Genomic DNA, 19,523 nt, shown 5'->3' with positions numbered 1-19,523 from the left:
TTTGCATCAAACGCAGAAACACAACATCACACTACACACAACACATAGAAAACAATGTTCTGCAGACCACACACAGCAAACAAATGCCTACATCCAAAGACATAACATTTTTTGTTTTCTTCTCTAGTCTTCCCAATCTGGTGCTTGGCCAAGAGGTCCTCGCAGTGCCACCCAGGGTCGTCGGCGACAGCAACGCGGCGGTCACCAGCGTGTAAGTATAAATATTTTTGCTTTGTTTTTTTGCACTTTTTATTTCATTTCTTTTGTGGAGGCTAATTATGTTATTTTTGTCTTTTTCTTTAACAGCCTTCACAGCGTGCTCCCGACTCTGACGGTGAGGATGGAGGGATTGATGTGGACCGCCTCATCGATCTCGTCAGAGAAAGGGAGCCGCTCTGGAATATGGCTGACCGCCGCCACGCTGACCTGATCGTTACCCGACGACTCTGGGAGGAAATCTGTTCGCTCCTTGTTGGCCGCTGGGAGGACCTCGAAGCTCGGGCCCAGATTAAAGAGCGTAAGTATATACAGTACCGGTTGCTTGATGTAAACCAGTGTTTCCCGAACTCCAGTCCTCATGGTCCCCACGGATCATGTGTTCAGGATTTCTATTTACTATAGAAATCCTGAAAACATGACCCCTGGGGACCATGAGGACTGGAGTTTGGGAAACACTGATGTTGTATACTAACCACTCCTTTCTCGTTTCAGGGAACAGAATTGTGAATCAGTGGCGGTCTGTGAGAGATCGTTTCAAGAAGGAGTTCAATAAAGAGATGGATCTGGAGGACGCAGGAGCAAGTACAAGTACGCAGAAGCCCTGTCGTTCCTCCGGGAAACAATGGTCACCAGAAGGTAAATATTACACACCACATGTGAAAAAAAATGTTATATGTAAAAATTTTTTTCAGCCAGGGCCATACCATTGCAGTATTTTAATTGTTTTTTTTTCTCTTTATTCCACAGCACGGTGAGCAGCACTCGGGAGCCGGCACGATTGGACCCTTCTGAGGCGATCCCTGAGGAGACCGGCACCGAGGGACACTTCGACCGCCCCGGTACATCTGCACCTTCCCAGCCTTCCCACACATTCGACCCATCTGTCCCATCCACCAGCACAGGAGCATCGTGGCCGCCTACATTACATGAAGCTGCTGGTGAGGAGATCGCTTTCCCTTTACCCCACCCTTCTGCCCCTGCCACCTCTAGTACACCTGCGGGTACTGGGCGGCAGCGGCAGAGGGGTCAGGAAAAGACTTATGCGCCAGAGTTCTTGCATCTGAATGCATCTTTCCAGAACTGTCTAAAAGTCTTGTCAGAGCAAATCTCCGCAGGCTATCAGCAGATCAACTCCAGCATTCTGGAGGTGAAGACACTTCTGCAAACCATGCATTCAGAAGCAAGATCTTCGCCAAACCACACCTTTTTCAGGTCTGTTGTGGAGCGCATGGAAACGCTCTCTCCTGCCCAGCAGATGCATGTAATGCATTCATGCCACGCTGCTCTCCAGCAAGTTACCTCCCAACCTCCTCCTCCTCCCACCACAGTAGTTCCTCCACCTGCACCCCCTCCAGCCACTTTCCATCCTCCCCCTCCTATTACATCTACACCCCCTCCAGCCACTTTCCATCCTCCCCCTCCTATTACATACCATCCACCTCCCCAGCACCATCCACCTCCCCAGCACCAGCAACCTCCCCAGCACCAGCAACCTCCCCAGCACCAGCAACCTCACCAGTACCAGCAACCTCCACAGTACCTGCAAACTCCCCAGTACCAGCAACCTCCCCAGTACCAGACATCTCCCCACTTCCTCAACCTGCCCCGTACCAGAAATCTCCCCACTTCCAGCAACCTGCCCCGTACCAGACATCTCCCCACTTCCAGCAACCTGCCCCGTACCAAACTCCTTCCCCATACAACTTGCCATCAACATCATCTGCTCCTACAGTCCCTGCCCAACCCTCCACTCCACCACCCACCACCTCTTCTGCTTCCCACATGTCCACCCATTCTGTAGTTTTTTCCACACCTTCACCTCTAACTGTTCCTTCCCCACCCCAATTCCAGTCCTCTCTCCACACTCCCAGTGTCGAAGTGTCCCGCAGCCCCTACAGCAGTATTTCCACCACACACTACACAGAATTATAATGTGTGTATTTAAATAAAAATGACCAGTTTTATGGTTTCAGTTTTATAGTTTCAAAGTTTTATTAAACAAGTTTATTAAAATTTTAAAAAAGTTTACTAAAAAAAACATTTTTCAATAAAAGTTAAATTATTTTACACTGGTTGTCTGTCATTTCTTTCTGCGGCGAAAAAGGTTAAATAAAGGGTATTTAAAAGGTAAAAAGGTATTCAAAACTAGGTATATAACTGTGGGTAAATTTTAGCTTTTTGCCACAGTTGTGTTCCTGGTTGTGTTTGAAGCAAAGTATTTTACCTAAAAAGTTGTGTTTATTGTTGGTGATTTCCTAACAATGTACACAACTTTTGTTAAAAGGTGAAATACTTTGCATAAAACACAACCAGGTACACACCTGTGGCCTAAAGCTAAAAATAGAGACCATGACAAGATAGCCAACTTTGGTTGGCAAAGGTATATACTGTTGGTACAGAAGGTACACAAGTTTGGTTAGGGCACAAATCTTTCACACTCTGTCATCCTGCCAGTGTACTCTGCCTTGAGGTGACATAAAGTATAGTGCAAAATTGTCCCTCATTACTGAAACCGTCACAGAACTTCTAGTGGTAATGTCATGGTAATCTTGCAAGGTGGTTTCTTCAGAGGTGTCCTCAATGGAAATGGGTTCCTTGCAGATAACAAAATTGTGGAGTACCACGCACGCTTTGATCACCTCGTCCACAGTTTCTGTCTTGAGGTTGATCGCAGTCAATAGGACCCGCCATTTGGCTGTCAGAATACCAAAGGTACATTCAACCATTCTTCTTGCTCTTGTGAGGCGGTAATTAAAAATGCGTTTTGGTCTTGTCAATCCTCTGCTAGAGTACGGTTTCAAAAGGTGTTCTGACAGCTGGAAGGCTTCATCCCCTACACAGACAAATGGCATAGGTGGACCAGATGTTTGCGGCAGCGGTCTAGGTGGTGGGAACTGGAAGGTGTTTCCATACAGTTTACGCCCCATGGCAGACAGTTTGAAAACTTGAGAGTCATTGGAGCGGCCATAGGCCCCAATATCAACCGCAATAAATTTGTATTCCACGTCAGCGATGGCCATGAGGACAATTGAAAAATATTTACCGATCCAGCTGGCTTTACAATGCGGATATGTTTCCCGTCCACAGCGCCCAAGCAGTTTGGAAACTGACATATCTGTTGAAACTTGTCAGCAATTTCAATCCACCTCTCTGTTGTGGGCTCTGGTAAAAACTCTTCAGCTAAGGAGTCCCACAGTGCACGGCATGTGTACTTCACAATTCCAGATATGGTGGAAATCCCGAGTCTGTACTGGAAATGCAGTGACGAAAGGGATTCTCCAGTTGCAAGAAATCTGTGGGGAATTAAAAAACAATAAATTAGTTTTAAATCACAGCATTACATACCAAAACTGACCTATAACACTTGGAGATACAAATTACCACCAACAAGATTGCAGTGAAAGTGTGCTCTGATGCGATCATATCCAATAAATGTGGCTTACCTTAAAGTCACCATCAGACGCTCTACGGGTGAAACAGAGAAGCGGCAATAGGTGTCCGCTTTTCTTATGAGGTGTGCAATGTGCTCCACCAAGTAATCAAAATTCTCCATTTTCATCCTAACATATCCAAAAAATGTATCCGGGTTTCGTCGAAGGTCCATGCATAGTGTAGAATAGACCCCACGCGTCATTCTCTTGGCTGTGATGGGGTGGATCCACAAACGTCGTCTACGATGCCTGATGCGCTGCTGTCTCGCTCTCTCCTTCTCCAGAACAATCACCCTCAAACGATTCGCCTCCGCTATAAAATCCGCCAAATTCTTCAAAATATTTCCAATGACAACATCCATCTTCGCCAGTAACTTGCTCTTCTCTCCAACCTGCACTTTATCCTCTACAACCTGTCAAAGAAGGGCTGTAGGAACATGCTATATATAGTTTTCCAGTAGCCAATCCCGTTCGGAAGGCCACAAGGGTCAATTTTAAAAACCGGATCCGGCGTAATCCGTCGAAAAACGGATAGAAAAACGGATGAACCGGATGAGACGGATCCGGTTTTGTCTGTCGAGAAAAAGACGGATCCGCCAGAAAACCGGATCCGTCACATCCGGTTTTACGAAACATTTGCCGGATCCGGCGTTCCGGCACGACGCCGGATCGCGTCTGACGCCGAAAACCTGATGTGTGAAAGTAGCCTAAATTAGTGGTTGGCAACTGTATCCAGGTCTGCTGGTGTGTTCATTTTTCTACCACCTGAACTATAATCCCTGTGCTTCAACACAGCCAGTTGTCGCTCAGATGTGTCGTCTGCACAGAGAAACACACTAGCTCCTGTGTTAGTGGGGTTCAGTAACGCCAGCTGATCCCCTGCTGTGTGGACGGCAAAGTCACCAGCTCCATCAACATTCAAACCACTACTGATTTTTAACCGTGCCCAACTTAGGTCTCTGGCTCCACTGTCTCTACTATTTCCCCTGGCCTCCAACCCCGCCATCTACATCTCTGAAGTGGCGTCAGCACAATCTACACTTGTTCCTGTGTTCCTGTGGCTCAGTCCCATCAGTCTGATGTGTGTCCGGCAAGGTCTCCTGCTCTGTCCACATTCCCATAACCAGTAGTGGGAATGAGGACAGAGCTGGCGAACTTGCCGGACAAACATCAGGGGATCAACTGACGGGACTGAGCACCAGTAACACAGGAACAAGTGTAGATGATGCTGACGCCACTTCAGAGATTTAGCTGGCGGGGTTGGAGGCCAGGGTAAATAGTAGAGACAGTGGAGCCAGAGGCCTAAGTGGAGCATGGTTAGAATCAGTAGTAGTCAACAACCTCCATAAAAACCGCTGCCCATTGGCCTCTGCATGCGGCATGCGTAATCCTGGGCTCCAACAGCGTCAGTTGGTGTTCAGAAGTGTCATCTCCACAGAGCCAAACACATTCGTTCAAGTGTTAGTGGGGTTCAGCACTGCCAGCTGTTCCCCTGCTGTGGAGATGGCAAGTCTCCTGCTGCCTACACCTGCCAAAATCCAGTAGGCCCCAGCCTGCTCCACGCCTGATCCTGGGCTCCAACAGCGTCAGTTGGTGTTCAGAAGTGTCGTCTCCACAGAGCCAAACACATTCGTTCAAGTGTTAGTGGGGTTCAGCACTGCCAGCTGTTCCCCTGCTGTGGAGATGGCAAGTCTCCTGCTGCCTTCACCTGCCAAAAGCAACAGGCCCCAGCCTGCTCCTCGCCTAATCCTGGGCTCCAACAGCGTCAGTTGGTGTTCAGAAGTGTCGTCTCCACAGAGCCAAACACATTCGTTCAAGTGTTAGTGGGGTTCAGCACTGCCAGCTGTTCCCCTGCTGTGGAGATGGCAAGTCTCCTGCTGCCTTCACCTGCCAAAAGCAACAGGCCCCATCCTGCTCCTCGCCTAATCCTGGGCTCCAACAGCGTCAGTTGGTGTTCAGAAGTGTCGTCTCCACAGAGCCAAACACATTCGTTCAAGTGTTAGTGGGGTTCAGCACTGCCAGCTGTTCCCCTGCTGTGGAGATGGCAAGTCTCCTGCTGCCTTCACCTGCCAAAAGCAACAGACCCCAGCCTGCTCCTCGCCTAATCCTGTGCTCCAACAGTGTCAGTTGGTGTTCAGAAGTGTCGTCTCCACAGAGCCAAACACATTCGTTCAAGTGTTAGTGGGGTTCAGCACTGCCAGCTGTTCCCCTGCTGTGTGGATGGCAGTCTCTCCTGCTGTCTCCGCATTCCAAAGACAGTAGGCCTCTGCCTACACCCTCCTATTTCCTGGGCTTCAACACAGCCAGTTGTAGCTTGGAAGTGCCGTCCACACGGAAAGAGACACTTGCTGCCGTGTCTCAGTGGGGTTCAGTAACGTCAGCTGTTCCCCTGCTGTGTGGATGGCAGTCTCTCCTGCTATCTCCGCATTCCAAAGACAGTAGGCCTCTGCCTACACCCTCCTATTTCCTGGGCTTCAACACAGCCAGTTGTAGCTCGGAAGTGCCGTCCACACGGAAAGAGACACTTGCTCCCGTGTCTCAGTGGGGTTCAGTAACGCCAGCTGTTCCCCTGCTGTGTGGATGGCATTCTCTCCTGCTGTCTCCGCATTCCAAAGACAGTAGACCTCTGCCTACACCCTCCTATTTCCTGGGCTTCAACACAGCCAGTTGTAGCTCGGAAGTGCCGTCCACACGGAAAGAGACACTTGCTCCCGTGTCTCAGTGGGGTTCAGTAACGCTAGCTGATCCCCTGCTGTGTGGATGGCAAAGTCTCCTGCTGCCTACACAGTCCTACTACTACTGATTTTTAACCGTGCTCCAAATAGGCCTGTGGCTCCACTGTCTCTCGTATTTCCCCTGTCCTCCAACCCTGCCAGTTACAGCTCCGAAGTGGCGTCTGCACAATCCACACTTGTTCCTGTGTTACAGGTGTTCAGTCCGGTCAGTTAATCCCCTGATGTGTGTCCGGCAATGTCGCCTGCTCTGTCCACATTCCCATAACGAAGTGGCCTAAGTGGAGCTTGGTTAAAATTAGTAGAAGTCTACAACCGATCTTAAAATTTCTTCAATGCAGCCTCAGCCTGCTCCGTGCTTGTCCCTGGGCTTCAACACAGCCAGTTGTTGCTCGGAAGTGCCGTCTTCACAGAGTAAAACACTAGCTCCTGTGTTTGTGGGGTTCAGTAACGTCAGCTGTTCCCCTGCTGTTTTGATGGCAATCTGTCCTGCTGCCTCCCAATTGACAGCACATCAGGCCTCAGCCTGCTAAGTGCTTGTCCCTGGGCTCCAACATCGCCAGTTGCTGCTCATAACTGACTGTGGCACGGGTACTCCCTCCTGCCCAGCTTGGTTCCAGCCCTGCCTGCTGTTTCCGGGAAGTGTCAATGTCAGTTTGCCACCCCAAGTTGCCATGTCGTGTTGCGGTTGGGTTAGCCGAGGCTAGGGTGCCAGCAGTTTAGGTGCTTCCTATGTGGACTGCGGGTTCTGGTAAGAAAGGCTTGTTCCGTAGTGCCAGTAGGACAAGCACCCCCTGTAGGACTGTGTGATTCGGTAACTGCGGCCAGCTTGCGGCATGCCAACTTTGCTTTTCAGGGGTAACTTCAGCTGCCCCTCCGGGTTCCAGCACCGTCAGCTGGTTCTCGGCAGAGCCTTTGGCCTAGGTGCCTCCATCTCGGTATCCGAGTTCCGGCAACGTCTGCTGGTCCTTGGTAGTGCTTTGTAGCACAGGTACCTCCTGCTTAGTAACCGGGTTCCAGCACCGTCAGCTGGTCCTCGGTTGTGCCATTGGCTCTTATTCCTTCTGCTGCCCCTCCGGGTGCCAGCACTGTCAGCTGGTCCTCGCTATCTCCATTTGCTCTTGCAGCTTATGCTACCCCTCCGGGTTCCAGCACCGTCAGCTGGTTCTCGGCAGAGCCTTTGGCCTAGGTGCCTCCATCTCGGTATCCGAGTTCCGGCAACGTCTGCTGGTCCTTGGTAGTGCTTTGTAGCACAGGTACCTCCTGCTTAGTAACCGGGTTCCAGCACCATCAGCTGGTCCTCGGTTGTGCCATTGGCTCTTATTCCTTCTGCTGCCCCTCCGGGTGCCAGCACTGTCAGCTGGTCCTCGCTATTTCCATTTGCTCTTGCAGCTTATGCTACCCATCCGGGTTCCAGCACCGTCAGCTGGTTCTCGGCAGAGCCTTTGGCCTAGGTGCCTCCATCTCGGTATCCGAGTTCCGGCAACGTCTGCTGGTCCTTGGTAGTGCTTTGTAGCACAGGTACCTCCTGCTTAGTAACCGTGTTCCAGCACCGTCAGCTGGTCCTCGGTTGTGCCATTGGCTCTTATTCCTTCTGCTGCCCCTCCGGGTGCCAGCACTGTCAGCTGGTCCTCGCTATTTCCATTTGCTCTTGCAGCTTATGCTACCCATCCGGGTTCCAGCACCGTCAGCTGGTTCTCGGCAAAGCCTTTGGCCTAGGTGCCTCCATCTCGGTATCCGAGTTCCGGCAACGTCTGCTGGTCCTTGGTAGTGCTTTGTAGCACAGGTACCTCCTGCTTAGTAACCGGGTTCCAGCACCGTCAGCTGGTCCTCGGTAGTGCCATTGGCTCTTGTTCCTTCTGCTGCCCCTCCGGGTGCCAGTACCGTCAGCTGGTTCAAGAGGACAAAGAACAGGAAGACAACCACCAAGATGCAGAACAACAAGAGAGAGAAGACAAAGAAGCATAAAAAAACAAAGCAGAAGAACATTAAGCATAAGACTAATACTCTGAGCAAATGATATTATCTTATTTATAAGCAGAAGAAGACTAAGCAGTGTATGGGGGTGAGTCCGTTCCTCCTCGTGGTGCCCCTGGAAAAGGCCTGCTGCTGCAGGCCAAACTGAACGCCGACAAATCCTGTTGTAAATCTTTTGTGACAGGCAGAACGGAAGGTGTAAACTTCTAACTTTTCTAGATAACAACTACAGGAATGCCTGACACAAATAAGAATATGATGAAGAAGAATAGGAAGAAGATGAAGAAGTTGAATATGTAGAATAATAATTGTTGAATAAGAAGAATATGAAGAATGTAAGAAAAGGAAGAAGAAGAAGAATGTAAAAAAAGGAAGTAGAAGAATTTAAAAAAAGGAAGAAGAAGAAGAATGTAAAAAAAGGAATAAGAAGAAGAATGTAAAAAAAGGAAGTAGAAGAATGTAAAAAAAGGAAGAAGAAGAAGAATGTAAAAAAAGGAATAAGAAGAAGAAGAAGAAGGTAAAAAAAGGAATAAGAATAAGAAAGAAGAAGAAAGAAGAAAGAAGAAGAAGACATACATGTCTGGCAAAATATAAATGAGGCTAACATAGTCAATATCTTTGTAACTCCTAACGTCTTTAAAAAAAAAGTTTAATTCCTGCTATTCCATTTGATTGGGCTAAACCTCTATGGCTTTAATGTCTCCTCCACCTCCCACAATACATTCTACATTATTCTTAGTTGTTTTTCTTCATGTAGAATTAACCTACAAGGAAAGAAAGGGTTTTTTTTAATTCCGATATTTTGGCCCCATTGACTTGCATTGGTTCCCGGTATCGGAATCGGCGATACCGATACTTTTTTTTAAGATCGGCCGATCCATTCCGATCCGATATTTTCAAGTATCGGCTGGTATCGCTCAACTCTAGTCACGACTCAATACCATATAAATATCCCCCATTTTATGACATGGTCAGGGCCACGGAAATGAATCATGGCCCCGTGACCTCCCCCAAAGAACTATCCGGCCCAATTCCAAGTACTCCCTGGCCCTGGGGTGGCGTGTCAAATTGGCGAGCGAACAAGATTTCACAACCCGGAACCACCGGGTCCTGTGTGCTATAAACTTTATTGAATTGTTTCGTATCCGTCATTATCACACCGCACGGCGTGTGGAAAGCAGGAGGCCCTGACCCAGAACCCCTGTGCGCTCGATTCATCCCGCTTACAGAGCAGCAGACTGATAAAACAGCAGAAACACAGAACCCAGCTAAGGTTCACTAGGGGGAAGAAAATGTGCAACCCGGGTGGAATTCCAGCGGTGGCCACAGCCGCAGCCCCCATAATGTCACTAACAATGCTGTACAGCGACCTGGTAACCGCAATAGTCAGAGGAGTCGTACACCCTGAATGATTTCAGTGAGAGACTATGTAGTTTGTTTGAAGTGTAACCCCTGTCTGAGAGTCAAAAAGTCAGTATCCTCACTGGCCAGTTAACTGGTGCGGCCCAAAGGAGGTAAAGTCCTGGCTGGACACTGATAAAAGAAATGTCAAGCAAATCTTAGCCAGGCTGAAGGAAACCTTTGACACTCGCCCTGCAGCAGAGATAATAATGAGATTCTTTGGGTGCAAACAAAGGGAGCAGGATAGTATATGGGACTATGCCCTTAAACTTCAGGAGGCACTGTGGGCCATAAAGCAGATTGAACCCAACAGCATGCAAGACGAGGATAGATTGCTAAACGAGCAATTTATTGAGGGGACACAGCTGCGCATCATGGCCCTACAAAACCCTGACCTGGACTTTGCGCACTTTAAAGATAGGGCTATCTGGGTGCTGCATGAACCAAATTCCAGCAGCACAGCGCCCCCTAGATGCCCAGCAATTACATACCCACAGGAGGCGGCGTCCTTTCCCCTGACCCCCATTGAAGCCAACTCGCAACCCTAGATAATGACCCTTCTGCAGAGCTATGTCTCCAGGTCCAGGAGTTAACCAAAAGTGTGGCTGCGCTGACCCAAACCATGCAGTCCATGCAAATATCGTCCCCAAAGGAAAAGATCCAGCTGGCCTCCAGTCCAGATGACTTCCCGTGGCAACAGCAGAAGAGAATCCCACTGATCAGGGGAAGAGACAGCGATCGCTGCGATTCGACTGGACAACCCATTTGCTGCCGCTGCAGCAAGGCGGGGCACTTTGCAAGAGGATGTCCTTTAAATGGGCAACCCCTGGGGCAGAGTGCCAACCCCCAGGAACAAGGCAACCAGGCCTTCAGAGTTGCCGAGACAAGTGCGTCGGAGGATGACAGGTCCTCCCAGTTGTGATTGTCATCCCGATGAACGCTTTACTGGACACTGGCTCCCAGGTGACGACGATGCCATATATCCTTTACAAATGGTACTGGGCTTTCTCTGATATTATCCACGGCCCAGATAATGCTCTGACAATAGTTGCCGGTAATGGTCAGCCTTTGCCAAAAGTGGGGTATAAAGAGGTGACCATTAAGGTGGGGCAAGTAGAGTTGAAAGCTCAAGGTTTGATAATTGTAGATATTGATCGGTGAGAGTGTAACCCAATGACGACCCTAGGTACCAATGTGATGGAAAATTGTCTTGGCGAGATTATTGTACTATTGCAACATGTAGCCGAAACTGCCAGTTCCAGTGAGCAGGGAGTCCTGCAGAAGGAGATCAAAGCCCTTATGCAGAAGCAACAGGTAGAGGTGTTTGGTGGAAAAATCGGCAGTGTGAGAGTGAGTGACCCATTCCCCATTGTAATATCTCACAAAACTGAAATGTTAATTTGGTGTCGCGCTGCTATAGGTATCAGGGGTCAAGATTACCAGGCACTGGTAGAACTCATGTATTCAGACAGCAGGCCTACTATCCTGACAGGGGTAGTAGATGTCTGCAAGGGAAGGGTACCTGTACGCATGTTAAATTGTGGGGAGAAAGAGGTCAAACTACCCCAGTATGCCACCATTGCTAAGCTGTTCACTGTCAATAACAACGCAATACGGGCAGTAGAACCCTTGATCCTGTCCGACCAGGCGGAGGACAATGGCTCTGCAGAACAGCTAGAGGATTGGTGTCAGAAGCTGCACATAGACATTGACTCCACCCCTTCGCACCAAAAGAATGAGGTTTGCCGGGTGGTTCGAGAGTAGAGTTGAGCGAAACGGGTCGAACAATTTCAAAAGTCGCCGACTTTTGGCAAAGTCGGGTTTCATGAAACGAAACCCGACCCTAGGATGAGGTCGGCCACGAGGTCGGCGACTTACGCCCCAAAGTCGCGTTTCAAAAGTTTGTTTAGCGCTCTTTTTCAGTCAATCAGGATCCACGGACACTGTGGGCAACGTGATGACATAGGCAGGGGTCGCCACCATCTTTCAGAAGGGCATGCAAGTGATTGGCTTGCTTTGGTGGGCGTCACAGGGGTTATAAAAGGGCGTGCACGCCGACCGCCATCTTACTTCTGCCGATCTTAGCATAGGGAGAGGTTGCTGATTCTGTAGGGAGAGCGTTAGGCAGGGAAGAAGACAAAAAAACTGCTTCTGCTGCTAGCGATTTTGCCTGTGCAACACACCAGTCACTGTGTGTGCAGTGCAAGGGGAGGCTATATTGTGGTGGATCAGCGGTGTTGGTTGTTAGGCTGCCTTCTAAGGCTTCCTGACAGCTGCATTGCTGTTTCCCCACTGCTCTGCAAACTGCTTTTTTAAAAGCAATCCCAATTTTTTTTTGTCCTGCTAAGGTACTGAGCGTGCATTTATTCACACCATACAGCGGTGTACGCTCCTCACACAGTACCGTGTAACGGCTGTTATCACAGCCACAGTGAAGCTATCTGTGTGTCACTGTGGAGGACTTGTTCCGTTCTTACAGACCTACACTCTAGGGAGATTCATATTCTGCCCAATTCTACAATTCACTTTTTTCACATCTGTGCCATCGAGCCTGTGACATAGCGCTCTGATATTCAGTGGGCCTCACACAATCCAAAAGTGTCCAGTGTCCACAAGTGTCTGCAGAAATTCAAAATCTCCCTTATCCTGTAGTCACTTTTTTCACACCTGCTGCATCGAGCCTGTGACATAGCGCTGTGATATTCATTGGGCCTCACACAATCCAAGAGTCCAGTGTCTGCAGAAATTCAAAATCTCCCTTATCCTGTAGTCACTTTTTTCACACCTGCTGCATCGAGCCTGTGACATAGCGCTCTGATATTCATTGGGCCTCACACAATCCAAAAGTGTCCAGTGTCTGCAGAAATTCAAAATCTCCCTTATCCTGTAGTCACTTTTTTCACACCTGCTGCATCGAGCCTGTGACATAGCGCTCTGATATTCATTGGGCCTCACACAATCCAAAAGTGTCCAGTGTCCACAAATGTCTGCAGAAATTCAAAATCTCCCTTATCCTGTAGTCACTTTTTTCACACCTGTGCCATCGAGCCTGTGACATAGCGCTGTGATATTCAGTGGGCCTCACACAATCCAAGAGTCCAGTGTCCACAAGTGTCTGCAGAAATTCAAAATCTCCCTTATCCTGTAGTCACTTTTTTCACACCTGTGCCATCGAGCCTGTGACATAGCACTGTGATATTCAGTGGGCCTCACACAATCCAAGTGTCCAGTGTCCACAAGTGTCTGCAGAAATTCAAAATCTCCCTTATCCTAAAGTCACTTTTTTCACACCTGTGCCATCGAGCCTGTGACATAGCACTGTGATATTCAGTGGGCCTCACACAATCCAAGTGTCCAGTGTCCACAAGTGTCTGCAGAAATTCAAAATCTCGCAGAAATTCAAAATCTCCCTTATCCTGTAGTCACTTTTTTCACACCTGCTGCATCGAGCCTGTGACATAGCGTTGTGATATTCAGTGGGCCTCACACAATCCAAGTGTCCAGTGTCCACAAGTGTCTGCAGAAATTCAAAATCTCCCTTATTCTGTAGTCACTTTTTTCACACCTGCTGCATCGAGCCTGTGACATAGCACTGTGATATTCAGTGGGCCTCACACAATCCAAGTGTCCAGTGTCCACAAGTGTCTGCAGAAATTCAAAATCTCGCAGAAATTCAAAATCTCCCTTATCCTGTAGTCACTTTTTTCACACCTGCTGCATCGAGCCTGTGACATAGCGTTGTGATATTCAGTGGGCCTCACACAATCCAAGTGTCCAGTGTCCACAAGTGTCTGCAGAAATTCAAAATCTCCCTTATCCTGTAGTCACTTTTTTCACACCTGCTGCATCGAGCCTGTGACATAGCGCTGTGATATTCAGTGGGCCTCACACAATCCAAGTGTCCACTTTTTTCACACCTGTTCCATCGAGCCTGTGACATAGCACTGTGATATTCAGTGGGCCTCACACAATCCAAGTGTCCAGTGTCCACAAGTGTCTGCAGAAATTCAAAATCTCCCTTATCCTGTAGTCACTTTTTTCACACCTGCTGCATCGAGCCTGTGACATAGCGCTGTGATATTCAGTGGGCCTCACACAATCCAAGTGTCCAGTGTCCACAAGTGTCTGCAGAAATTCAAAATCTCCCTTATCCTGTAGTCACTTTTTTCACACCTGCTGCATCGAGCCTGTGACATAGCGCTGTGATATTCAGTGGGCCTCACACAATCCAAGTGTCCAGTGTCCACAAGTGTCTGCAGAAATTCAAAAATATTCAGGATTGAGAGTCCTCAGTAGTTGATACCTTTTAATGGCTAACTGAAAAGATGTAAGGTATCAACTACTGAGGACTCTCAATCCTGAATATTTTTCTATCTACTGGCTAACACGGTACAAAGATATACATCTTTCCTGGTGCAGAAATTCAAAATCTCACAGAAATTCAAAATCTCCCTTATCCTGTAGTCACTTTTTTCACACCTGTGCCATCGAGCCTGTGACATAGCACTGTGATATTCAGTGGGCCTCACACAATCCAAGTGTCCAGTGTCCACAAGTGTCTGCAGAAATTCAAAATCTCCCTTATCCTGTAGTCACTTTTTTCACACCTGCTGCATCGAGCCTGTGACATAGTGCTGTGATATTCAGTGGGCCTCACACAATCCAAGTGTCCAGTGTCCATAAGTGTCTGCAGAAATTCAAAATCTCCCAGAAATTCAAAATCTCCCTTATCCTGTAGTCACTTTTTTCACACCTGTGCCATCGAGCCTGTGACATAGCACTGTGATATTCAGTGGGCCTCACACAATCCAAGTGTCCAGTGTCCACAAGTGTCTGCAGAAAATCTAAATCTCCCTTATCCTGTAGTCACTTTTTTCACACCTGCTGCATCGAGCCTGTGACATAGCGCTGTGATATTCAGTGGGCCTCACACAATCCAAGTGTCCAGTGTCCACAAGTGTCTGCAGAAATTCAAAATCTCCCAGAAATTCAAAATCTCCCTTATCCTGTAGTCACTTTTTTCACACCTGTGCCATCGAGCCTGTGACATAGCGCTCTGATATTCAGTGGGCCTCACACAATCCAAAAGTGTCCAGTGTCCACTAGTGTGTGCAGAAAATCTAAATCTCCCCTGTCCTATAGACACCTTGTACCTTGTTTTACATTACTATATAGTTTGTTGGATTTTGTCTACATTTCTACCAACAATGAGGAAGGCTGGTGGAAGAGGCCGTGGAATTGGGCGGGGGTTGGCAGCTGGTAATGATGGTGTTGGTGGTGGATCTGATGGTAGTGGCAAAAGCAAAATAGGACCGAATGCAGGAGGTGTTGAGCCTGCGTCATCGTCTGGCTCCATAAGGCTTCGAAGGCTTAGTTTTCAAGGAGTTGGCAAACCGCTTTTAACGCCAGAGCATCAGGAAAAAGTTTTGTCTTACATTGCTGACTCAGCCTCCAGCTCTATCGCCTCCTCTTCTGAAGTTGTAAAAAGTGAAAGCACTGAGTCGTCATTGGAGGCTCATGTTCATGAACCACACCTTTCCTTGTGTCCTTCACCACAACCAAGATTGAAGGATGATGCAGGCCATACTACTGATTACTCCATGGAGCTGTTTTCACATACCATGCCTGGATAATCAAGTGAAATGGTGAATTACCCAGGCCAAGATGAATCTGACATGGAGTGCACTGATGCACAGCCGCTGATAGATGATTCTGCTGGTACATTCACTCAGAGCACTACATTGTCCTCGCAGTGTACAGAGCCTGATTCTGACCCTGATGAGACTCAGGTGCCCCTTCCCGCACACTATACCACCATACACGGTGACACAGAGGAAGGTGCACATGACATTGAAGAGGAGGTGATGGATGACCCAGTTGTTGACCCAGATTGGCACCCATTGGGGGAAGAGGGTGCTGCTTCCAATAGCTCAGATGAGGAGCATCCACAGCAGACATCAACATCGCAACAGCTGTTATCTGGTAGGCCCGGAGCACTCCAAAGACAGGTTCCAAAAATCAAAAGAGTTGCTGGACAGCTTGTCCAGAGGGTCAAAACATCACAGCGTGCTAGGCCGCAAAATGTCTGCCAAAGTAGGAAGAGTGCAGTGTGGCACTTTTTTGAACAAAATCCTCATGATCAGGCCAAGGTTATCTGTAAGAAGTGCGCAAAGACCTTTAGCCGAGGGAAAAATCTGAAAAATTTGAATACCAGTTGCATGCTTAGACATTTAACCAGCATGCACTTGCAAGCGTGGACACAACACCAAACCTCAAGTGCCACATGTGCAACTGATCACAAAGAAGGTAGTCAGCAACGCTACATTGTTTCCCCCACTGTAAGCCCACCGGTTAGCACAGCAGCAAATGTTGAGGTGTCGTTGCAAGGCCACAGCAGTCAGGGAATCCCACTGTTATATCAACGAAATACTGAATCTAGGCCATCAGAAAGAACACCAACTCCATCACCATCATCAACCCTCTCTCAGTCCGCCCTGTCCACCGCTACTTCTACCATATGCAGCTCTCAAGTCCAGCTCACCCTCCCAGACACTATGAGTAGGTCAAGAAAGTACTCAGTCTCTCATCCGCGTACACTGGGTTTGAACGCCCACATTGCCAAACTAATCTCGTTTGAGATGATGCCCTATTGGTTGGTGGAAAGCGCAGCTTTCCGCGAACTCATGGCCTATGCAGTACCACGCTATGACCTACCCAGTCGCCACTTCTTCTCTCGCAAAGCTATCCCAGCCCTCCACCATCATGTGAAAGACCGCATTGTCCATGCACTCAAGCAGTCAGTGAGTGGAAAGGTGCACCTCACAACTGATGCATGGTCCAGTCGGCATGGCCAGGGCCGTTACGTATCCATCACTGCGCACTGGGTTAATGTGGTGGATGCAGGTTCCACAGGGGACAGCTGTGGTGTGACAGTGCTGCCTAGCCCACGGTATAGGAAACAGTTGGCTGTAGGCGTTCCACCTTCCTCCTCCAGAAGCGAAAGCTCGTCCACAGAGCGCAGTCATACGAGCACTCCATCTGTAGCTGCCACTGTTGCACATGAGGTGTCCCCCTATCGAGCAGCTAGTGGAAAGCGTCAGAAGGCTGTGTTGCAGATGATGTGTTTGGGCGACAGACACACCGCCGAGGTGCTGGCCGAGTACTTGAAGCGACAAACTGAGTCATGGCTGGGCAGTGTACATCTTGAGGCAGGCAAGGTAGTTAGTGATTACGGCCGTAATTTTGTGGCAGCCATAGCCCTTTCAAAACTCAGCCATATACCTTGCTTGGCTCACACCTTGAACCTGGTGGTGCAGTGCTTCCTCAACAATTATCCGGAGTTAACAGCCCTGCTCCAGAAAGTGCGAAGACTGGGCGCGCACATCCGCCGGTCGCCTGTACACTCCATTCGTATGCAGAAGCTGCAGCGATTGCTCCACCTTCCCAACCACCGCCTCATTATGGACATTGCAACAAGGTGGAACTCCACCCTGCACATGGTGGAGCGGCTGTGCGAGCAGAGGCAGGCCATAATGCATTTGTGGGAGGATACACGGCCAGGCACTTTGAGAGCAGACATGGAGTTGACAGGTGTGCAGTGGTCGAAGCTGAAAGACCTCTGTAAAGTCCTTCAGTGTTTTGAGGAATGCACACGGCTGGTAAGCGCAGACGACGCCATCCTAAGCATGAGCATCCCACTTATGCGTCTGCTCATGCAAACTTTGACGCACCTTAAGGAGCAGGCGTCTGCAGCCAATGTTGACGAGGAGGAAGAGGTGGAGGGAATCCTTGATGACATTCAGCCATTGTCTGCTCAGGGACCTCTCCTGGACGAGTTGGAGGAATAAGAGGAGGAGGAGGATGATGATGGGGATGATTACTTAGGGGAGGAGGATGCATCTCGTGGGGCAAATGAAAATGTTGGCGTGGCAAGGTCTGGTACAGGGTTTGTGCGTGACTGGAGGTATGTGGATTTGCCAGAAAGTGCTCCTCCAACCAGCACTCGCAGTGCATCATTGACACCGGGAACATTGGCCCACATGTCAGATTATGCCTTGCGGATCCTAAAAAGGGACCCCCGCATTGCCAAAATGATGAACGATGACGACTACTGGTTGGCCAGCATCCTGGATCCACGCTATAAAGGCAAATTACAAAACATCATGCCACAGGAGAACCTTGACCTAATATTGGCTTATAAACAAGCAACTCTAGTAAATCGGTTGCTTGAGGCATTCCCAGCACACAGCAGCGGTGATGGTTCTCACACGAGCCGTATGGGCCGGGGGCAGCTTGGCAGAGGTGTTCATGGTGCACACAGCAGAAGTGGCGTTGGAGACAGGGGTTTCATGACAATGTTGTGGACTGATTTTTCAAGTACCACTCACACAACTGGTAATACAGCATCGATGGAAAGTGACAGGAGACAGCAGTTGTCAACTATGGTTACAAACTACTTTTCCTCCCATATCGATGTTCTCCCACACAGGTCATTCCCCTTTGACTATTGGGCTGCTAAACTGGACACCTGGCCTGAATTGGCACAATATGCCTTACAGGATCTCGCTTGCCCAGCTGCAAGTGTGCTATCGGAAAGAGTCTTCAGTGCAGCTGGATCAATCCTGACAGAAAAAAGGACCCGTCTGTCAACCCAAAATGTGGATGATCTAACCTTCATTAAAATGAACCATGCATGGGTTTCCAAGGATTTTGTCCCACCTTCCCCTGATGACACATAGGGTGACAGAAAAATGGCTTGCTTTGGTCCACCTCTTCCTGGGACTTGACCTATTTCGCCTTTTGCATCAGCTGAATGTCCAACATCAGCATATGCCACTTTCTAAAACTCCCTAACTGTGCTGCCTCCCCCCCCATGGCCGGGGTCACCACCTAGCGCACGACACCGTGCGAGTGCCGTTGTCCTGGACAGGTGGGTAGGCCGACTCTTGGGCGCGGGCACTGGCACAGGTTCCCTCATAGTGCAATCAAGTGTCTCTGACGGTGGTGGTGCACACCCGCCGTCAGACACACCGCCGTACTATGAGGGGCCCAGTGCCAGTACCGACGCCCACGAGTGGGCCCCCCTTGCTTGGGCAGGTCCCAAGCATTTGCAATCTTTACCTCTACCTGCTCCTCCGCTGTGTAGTCTGGGCCGTCAAATCCATACTGTGCCTGACACCGTCTGAGCCTGCCTCCAGGTGTATTGACATATATTTTGAATGTGTACGCTATCCATACATGTTATCCGGGGATACGGTACCCTTTCTCACCTTTGTGCAATCACGTGCAAGCCATACTGGGCCTAACACCGTCTGAGCCTGCCTCCTGATGTATAGACATATCTTTTGAATGTGTACGCTATCCATACATGTTATCCGGGGATACGGTACCCTTTCTCACCTTTGTGCAATCACGTGCAAGCCATACTGGGCCTAACACCGTCTGAGCCTGCCTCCTGATGTATAGACATATCTTTTGAATGTGTACGCTATCCATACATGTTATCCGGGGATACGGTACCCTTTCTCACCTTTGTGCAATCACGTGCAAGCCATACTGGGCCTAACACCGTCTGAGCCTGCCTCCTGATGTATAGACATATCTTTTGAATGTGTACGCTATCCATACATGTTATCCGGGGATACGGTACCCTTTCTCACCTTTGTGCAATCACGTGCAAGCCATACTTGGCCTAACACCGTCTGAGCCTGCCTCCTGATGTATAGACATATCTTTTGAATGTGTACGCTATCCATACATGTTA

Source organism: Dendrobates tinctorius, unplaced genomic scaffold (genome assembly GCF_039654945.1).
Source record: "Dendrobates tinctorius isolate UK_male_01 unplaced genomic scaffold, ASM3965494v1 ptg000015l, whole genome shotgun sequence".
Classification (NCBI taxonomy): Eukaryota; Metazoa; Chordata; class Amphibia; order Anura; family Dendrobatidae; genus Dendrobates; species Dendrobates tinctorius.
This window is presented reverse-complemented; position numbering follows the sequence as displayed.